The 8,224-nt window shown below is 36.1% G+C and overlaps 1 long non-coding RNA gene across 1 annotated transcript; it reads right to left on the bottom strand.

Annotated features, from left to right (window-relative positions):
- Positions 1-5,475: 5,475 nt before the first annotated feature.
- LOC135413811 (uncharacterized) lies at positions 5,476-7,304 on the bottom strand. Its single transcript, XR_010430394.1, has 2 exons — positions 7,268-7,304; positions 5,476-6,935 (listed from the first exon to the last, which is right to left on the bottom strand). It is a non-coding gene; the product is annotated as an uncharacterized LOC135413811 (long non-coding RNA).
- Between the last annotated feature and the right edge of the window lie 920 nt (positions 7,305-8,224).

Below are 8,224 nucleotides of genomic sequence, written 5' to 3'. Positions count from 1 at the left end.
GTAGTACTTCAGAATAAAAACATATTTGCAAAATATTTCTTTCAAAGTAAGATATAAATACCTAAAAAAGCTGACATTCATTGCATTTTTTAATCTTGCCAAATCCCAGTATTCATATTCACCTATATTTATTCCCCTTTCAGAATCACTGACTTCATGGGTTTCCCACACCCACAATTAAAAATAATTGGGTTATTTGTAGCTATTAATGTCATTTACTACTTTCAACAGCTCTCTATTAGTACTGATACAAATTCAGAATGAAAAAAATATAACAAGAGATACAGATTCATATATTCTGAAGGATCGACTTTAGGAAAGGAAATTGAATGGCAAATCTCATTGCTGGCTTCAGTTATCTATTGGAAGGATATGAAGAAGATGAAAGCAGGCTTTCTTGAAGGTATGCAGTGAAAGGAAAAGGGATAATGGGAAAAGATGCAACAAGGAAAATTCTGACCAGGACATTATAAAAAGAATGTCTAGTAGAAGAGTAATGAAAAACTGGAGCAGGTTGCCCAAATAAGCTGTGAGAGCCTTACAGATATTCAAAGCCCAACAGGACAAGGCCCTGATAAACCTCATCTTGGTTGACCTTGGGGGTTTGACAGGGGGCAAATGTGTGTGTGTTTTAAAGCAGATAACCTCCAGAGGCTCCTTTAAACATAAATCATTGAGATTTCAATTTTAATTTTAAAGCAAGAATTCTTTAATATTAGGTAAGCCCAGTACCTCTGCTTTCCAGAATTTCTCTTAGCTTTCCAACAGGTATCAACACATAAGCAAACATTTTAACCTTTTGTAATGTGTTCAAATCTGCTGTAGGATTGCACAATTTCAGGATTAAGAAATAAATCTGAAAATACACAAGTAAAAGTTTTATTGTTTTACATACACACCTTGAAAATAAAGTTTCCTTTCTGTCAGGGAGGACTGGTTTTTAACACAAATTAAAAGATAAGTCTATTTTTGGTATTGTCATTGTGAAATCCTGAGAAGTAGAACAGTCTGGTGTGTTCAAAGGATTCCTCTAAAGGTGTGAGCTCTTTTCAGTTTTGGGGGGTTTTTTAGTGGGCTGGGTAAGTTTTGTAGGCTTTTTTTTTCTTGTTTGAGTTGTTGGCTTTGGGGGTTTAAGTAATTTAAGTAATTTTGAAAACTGCTGCTACCATATTCCTGGGCTGACAGCAATCTTACTTCTTATTATCATCCAAAACACAGTATGGAAAAATCTCCCCTTACAGAATAAATTGCATAAAGATGGATATGGTAATTTTTCTCTCTTAAATCAAAAGATATTAATGAAATGGTTAAAGCTATCATCTTATGCGTTCCTTTCATTAAAGTATTGAGGACAATTACCAGAAAAAAAATTAAACTAACATCTTTTACAAAATATGGCTTCATATTTTCAAGTCACATAAATACTGAAGTCACAAATAGCTATAAATAAGGGAAAGTTAATTAGAAGTCTATTAAACACTTCCTTCTATTACTCCTCAGGCTTCAGTGTGCTATGTATAAGCATCTGTATCTTCCTATAAATGCTTAGGTGCGACGCACACTTGCAATGGCTTCTCAGACCTCTGCAGTACCATTAAACACCATTACCTCATTATTTTTTCTTTATTTTTTGGCTCTGTTTGCATAAGACAAGGACCACCACAAGAGAAAGAATTTAGTTCAATAAAGACAGCACAAGGCAGCAGAACATTTGCAGAGTGACAGGCAGTTACATTTCCTTACCCATCATCACAGTGGTATACTAGAATTTTTTAGTTATCATTACTCATTTATTGATGAAACTGTAACCAATTTCAAAACAATAAAAGCAAACAAACAAAAAGTAAAATGTCTCTTAAACCTTGTCTATCTGCAACAGGGTTTTGGTGGCTTTGATGAAAATAATAGCAATGCCTTAAATTACAGTTGTTCAAAGAACAGATTATTTAAAGGTACTAAGACAGTTATATTGTCATTTAATATAAAACAATTGATAATTACTTAATGATACTGGGAATTAGTATCATTATAATATATAATAGAGTAGTATTATATAATATATAATATAATAGTATAAAATATAATACAGTAGCTGTAAAAACACTTAATCCTTCCCATTTTATATTATGACACTACTTTTAAATTAAATATATTTACATAAAACTGCTAACAGTCACATAGTAGCTAAAGCCTTTTAAGACCATTCTATTAATTACCTCTCAACTTGACAAGGAACCGTAAAACATAGGCCAGGTGTTATTGCTTTCCAAACATATCCCTCTCTATCTTTTCCCACACAGAACACAGTTTAATTTTAGGTATGGTACCAGAGGCTGAGACATTGCCAAAAACTAAAGGGATATTGATAGAACGCAATTGGAACACTATTGGGATGGCCAGGATTTCCTCAAATAAAAAGCTGGGCTTTAAACCTCCAACACAGTTAGCAAATATTCCCTAGGGGGAGAATAAAAAAAAAAAAATTGGCAACTGAGCCTGATTCTATGTCATTCATTAACTGTGCTACAGTCGTCACATGCCCCCAGACCCTAACTATGCTCTCTATGCAAATAACTCAGATTTACCTTAAAATAATGAGCCAACCTAAATCTGAGTGCACTTCCAAGGAATCAAAGTTAAGCCATTGCTAAATATGACCCACTGTACACCACTGGCTTAAAACAGGCTATTTTACGTGCTATACCTGCTGATTTGGTGCAGACACTTTGCCAAGCAACCAAGTTGGCAAAAACTGAAATGCACTTTAATCACAATTCAAATTAAATTACGTTCTTCATCGAAACATGCCCACAACAAACAATAAATTGACACTAGCCTCACAAATTCAAGGTACAGCTACTCAGACAGAGCCATTGCCAAATAAACAACCTAATGAGAATAAAAAAATATGGCCTAATAACAAGCCTTTTCCTTGAATGGAGGCGTGCTGCCATATGCAGAGATAAGATACAAAATGTAGCTTTTCTGAGCAGGTCTTTTCTTCCAACCATAACACGGAGAAAATTTAGACAAAAATTACCAACTAATTCTCTTTGCTGTGACGTCTTAAGTCACACTTAAGCAACATTAATGGGGGTAAGAAGATCAGCAGGAATCAAAATAGTGATAAATATAAAGACTATATAAATACTTTGGGCCTGCATCACTAAAGGATACTAAAAATTATTTGCTTCATTATATCACTGGATTAGCAGAGATCAACAGAATTGCACAAGTACTTAAAGTTAAGCATCTATTGAGCTGCTTTGTGATTCTAGGTGTTAAACACAGTCCGACATTATTTTAAATTTAACTTCTGTTTCTATCATATTAGTGACACCAGTCAGAATGGATATACTAAGCACCAAAAATAAAATATTTGCCCTTCACTACTTTTCCAACTTCTACAAACTTTGCAATAAGTGAAAAATTTTCACTTACCTTTCGCCTGTTAACCAACAGATACAAGGTCTCTGAAGTGTGATTACAACTTAATTTCTCTGGCTAGCACACAGCTGATAAGAAAATATCTCCACAAAGAAATTCTATTTATGAGACATAGAATCGTATCTTTGAGCAACACAGAATATCCATTTTTTTAAAGAGAAAGTCTTGCAGATGGACACTTTATTTTGTCAGGTCTCATTTCTCAAGCTACAATTGCCAGATACCCTTCTATTCCTCAAGTGCTTTAGACTCCATGAGATCAAATTCCCAAATAATGATGTAGAGTAATGTTTTAAGTTCTAGTAGCAGTAACGGGACAAGGGCAAGGCATTCCCCACTGTACTGCTGTGAAAGCATGCTTCAATAGGTTGCTACATGTTGTTATTATACATCTCGTAATAAATGTCATCAGCAGAAATACCAAAGTGAAGGGTTATTTGATTTAAAATTCTATTTCAGGTCGTTTATTTTATTTGCTGTTATTGGCTTTTATCTGTAACAGTGTCAGACAAAATAGTCATTTATGTGATTTAGACACCTAGCCATCTCATTTTCACACTATATGCTCCAAAAAAAGACAAAGAATTACATGCAGTACTGACAATTTATACTCAGAAGAGCCCCTGTGTGACATCTCAATCAATTGAGATATATGGTACAGTTACCACTGTAGGCCACTTCAGAATTCTCCCACTTTCTTTCATAACACCACGTGGGGAGGGAGATGCTTTGGTTCCTTTCTAAGTTCTTGCACCTCCTCACTTTAAAGATCTTTGCTGAGTCAAAATATCTGTCAATCTGCAGATTTCGTTCTCATCTACTTCCAACATATTGATTTCAGCAGAAACTGATTTCAGCAGAAACAAAAATCAAATGTTTTTAATTTTTTTAAACTACCTTATACTTCAACAGAGATGCTAAAGTAGCAGCAAAACTAGACACATTCAAGCTACTATCATACATAAAATTCTCTAAATGGTTATCTTTCCTTTATGCTAAATAAATCGGCATCACTCTTTTCCAAAAGGGTCTTACCACATTAGACTAGACCCTTCTTCTTCATAAGCCAATGAAAACCCAAAAGTGACCTTAGAGAAACAGACCTGTTAACTAGATTTGCAGTAACCTGTTGAATTTTCCTAATATTAACAATTGCCTATGAAAACTCTTACATACTCATGCATTTTCTCAAAATTTTGTTCCTTCTAACACTCACAACCACCCACTCAGCATCAGGACAACAACTTAAGTACATGGCATCCACTCAGATATTATCTTCATTCTAATCTTCATATACATCCTTCATTATATCCTACTCAGCTTACATCCTCTTAGCACACTCAGATCTGAAGTAAAGACCTAAACATACAGTTTTTAAAGTGAAAAAATAAAATAGTGTAGAAAAGTGAGTTTTATAAAAGTACCACAAATCAATATATTAATCTCTCTCAAGCAAACACTGTGAAGATATGAAGTTTCATAAACAGATACAAATGAACAGTCAGCAGAACAATAAGGGGAAGCAAGTAACTGGAAAAAAAACTATTTGTTTTTAGCTTCCTTTCAGTGTCTGTTAATAAGCTGGAAATGTAAAAAGAAGTGAAATTTTAATTTAAAAATAATGTATTTATTCTGAGTAAAGTTTGACAGCAAAAAACATCCTGACGGACCACCACATTGCTAGACCAGCACATTTTCCCATTCATATGAATTAGTTTCTGACTATCACCAGAAATGCTTTAACTTCTTATTTAAGTTTTTATGGTACCTTCCATAGCAAGACATGTATGTTAACCCAGCTCTGGATAATGACTTTGCTAGTAGGAGTTTTGAAAACACTATTAAGCAGTATTAAACATTCCTAGATGAAACAAATATTTCATAGAAGACAATATGGGCATGTTTAACAACCATAGTGTCAATATTCGAAACTTGGCTGATTTCTAACATTACTGTAGAAATACAGCAGTGTGCTGAGGGCCTCACTATTTTTTAAGGAGTCAAATAGTCAAGAGTTGTCAGATTGCAAAAAAAAAAAGTAATTTTATGCAGCAGGTGTATATGCTATCAACAACTACTTTCACACAACATAGTAAACCAATGGCAGGCATAATTTTTGGCTTTGTTGTTAACAGATTACTGCAGGGCATATAAGAACAGGAACACATTCTTCTATGACAGCTGGAAAGAAAAGCATGAGCACAAAAAAAAAAAAGCACAGATGGGTAATACACTTGCTGGTATTGCAAAGTCACCATGATGTAAAATAGATACTCAAAATTTGGTTTCTAAATTGCAGAGAGAAAATAAAATATTAGCAGGTTTCCCATGTGGGCTTCTAAGAGATCAATATGTACAGTACAATTTTCTATCGGCACAATTGTTCATCTTTTCAATCTGCCATTAAGTAGTATTAAATCATATACATAATTTACAATTCAGTAGATATCTACAGCAATATAAGTCCAGGACAATGTATTGTAATGCCAAGAATCCATGAACAACTACCAACACTTCTTCATTTACTGTTTGCATTCTCTGGAATTCAGAAAGTCTTAAAGGCTTTTAACTAATGATCACAATCTTTGATCTCCAGAATATAATTATGGCATGTGTAGAAATGAGATTCATAAGGATCCTTACACTCTTAAAAGCAAAAAAAGTATAATTTAGTGATTATACTGCATATTTAAAAAGAAAAGGCACTGCTTAAATTTCAACAAAATAGATTGATCAAAGTAATCATCATCCATATTCAGAACAGCATGAAAGATGTTCCTGAAGATAAAAGAAGGTTCCATGAATGTATTTGCAGCCTGACATGCATATTCATTTCAGCTTATTGCACCATTAATTATTCTTTTATAATATCTACTAAGATCATTTGTCACTCATTTAGGTCTCAAGCCTTCTGAAAGTGACAGATTTTTTCTCCTCTATTTCTAACTACTATTAGAGGTATTTAAAAAAAAAGGCAACATTAGTTGTTTAAGATGTTTTATGCATACAACACAAAATAAAAAGGTTTCTTCACTGTGTGACTTGGTAAATCTGGGTTCATGTTTCAAATATTTCCCACTCTTGGCTGAAAGACCTTGTTTTCAATCAAGACATCATTAACTGTCGACATCATTACCTCTTAACATCATGGTTTGAACCTAGTCTTTCCAAAACATCATAAACCAACACAAAACAGGTATCTTCAAGTAGTTGCACACATATATCTGAGTTCTCAGGATCAGCTCACTCCTTGGTATAAAATATGGAAAGCATTAAGGCTTCCTGTGAGATACTTTGAGTGATTAAATAACATCCTTGCCCAAAGGCCTCATTCAGACACAAAAGTCTCCAATGGCCACAATAAGAGTCGTGACTGGCTCCTCATTACACTTAAAGTCTGCACAGGTAAATGGGTCTTTCCTGGAATCCAGAAGAGTCAGAGGGCCTGTACACGTTTAAGCATGTTAGAAGCTCAGTGGCACAGAGCACTGTGAGAGAATACAGAGAAACACCAGAAAGTTGAAGTTCCAGTAAGATCAAAGACAAACTTCTTGAGTTTGTATAAAATAAACCCATGTTAATTTTACATATACTTGTGCTGGTTTAAAAGTAAACCAGCAGGAAAAATAAAGCCAACTCAAGAGAGATTACAAGTCAGAGTTACAATGTACCAAAAAGATTACAATAAATGCAATGATACAGAGGCAACTGGTTTTTACCCCCAAACCCAGCACCCTCAGACAAGAACAGAATGGTGTTCATTCGTTCTGTGCTGAGCACCATGTGGCCCCTCTGGGTGCAAAGTAAAAGGAAAGGAAACCTGTTGGTCCAGATGATGGTCGCAGTTCTGTTGAAGTCTTGTCAAGAGTGGCAGCCCCAGTCCTGTTGAAGTTCTGGTCCTCCTCTGGATCCCACGAGTGGCACTAGAAGTCCCAAAACTTCAAGATTATATATGCTTAGGTTCAGGTAAGAATGCTGCCATAGGTTTACTTGTTCTAAAAATCCAAGCAGGAATTTTTATTTCCCACCTCACTGTAAAAGAAAGATGTTGAAGGAGGGAGGAGAAGAGGTGATTCACACACACAAAAGAACTGGCCAACAGCCCACATTCTAGGTTGATTGCCTCTCTCTAAGGTGGTGGGGGCGGTGGGGGTGGTAACGAGGTTTTTTCCCCTCCTCTCCTTGGAAACGGGACACTTCACTTTTGCCTTAACTTAGGTAAGATGTGTGTTGAAAAGGTCGAGGGCCATTTTGCTCTCAGCCTGGTCATCTCGCTGTTTTCTGGCCTTGGCTTGCCTGCGCCCTGCCCTGCCCTCAGCCCGGACCTGCTCAGACTTCATCGGAAAGGTTTGGCCCACCTGCAGAGGAATTTTTTGGGTAGGGGGTTATCCTTTTCCCTCCTCCGCTCCCATGTTTTGGCAGTGGTTTGTGCCCATTGACAAAGAGGGGGGAATCCCAGCCACAGCCAACCACAGACAGCGTGAGTTTTTCATGGGAAGAACCCATCCTTCTTTCCCCTTTTCCCCTTCCCCTTCTTGGTGTGTGTGGGGGAAATCTCCATTGTCAGCTTTTTCCCGCAAACCAGGGCCTCACGCAGCAACTGCCAGAGCCCAACAGTGCCCCCTGTTGACCAACACCAAGCAATTGCAGGCTCTGCTCCTCCAGTGATCCAACAGCGCCCCCTTTCAATCGTGTTTAGAATTGCGCCAAAGGACAGGAAGTATCAAACTGTTCCCTTTTTGAAGGGGACTTTTGGATACAGGATTACTGCTTAGTT

Source organism: Pseudopipra pipra, chromosome 4, assembly GCF_036250125.1.
Source record: "Pseudopipra pipra isolate bDixPip1 chromosome 4, bDixPip1.hap1, whole genome shotgun sequence".
In the NCBI taxonomy this organism is placed as follows: Eukaryota; Metazoa; Chordata; class Aves; order Passeriformes; family Pipridae; genus Pseudopipra; species Pseudopipra pipra.
The sequence above is the reverse complement of the archived record's forward strand: the minus strand, read 5'-3'. Positions and strand labels throughout refer to the sequence as shown.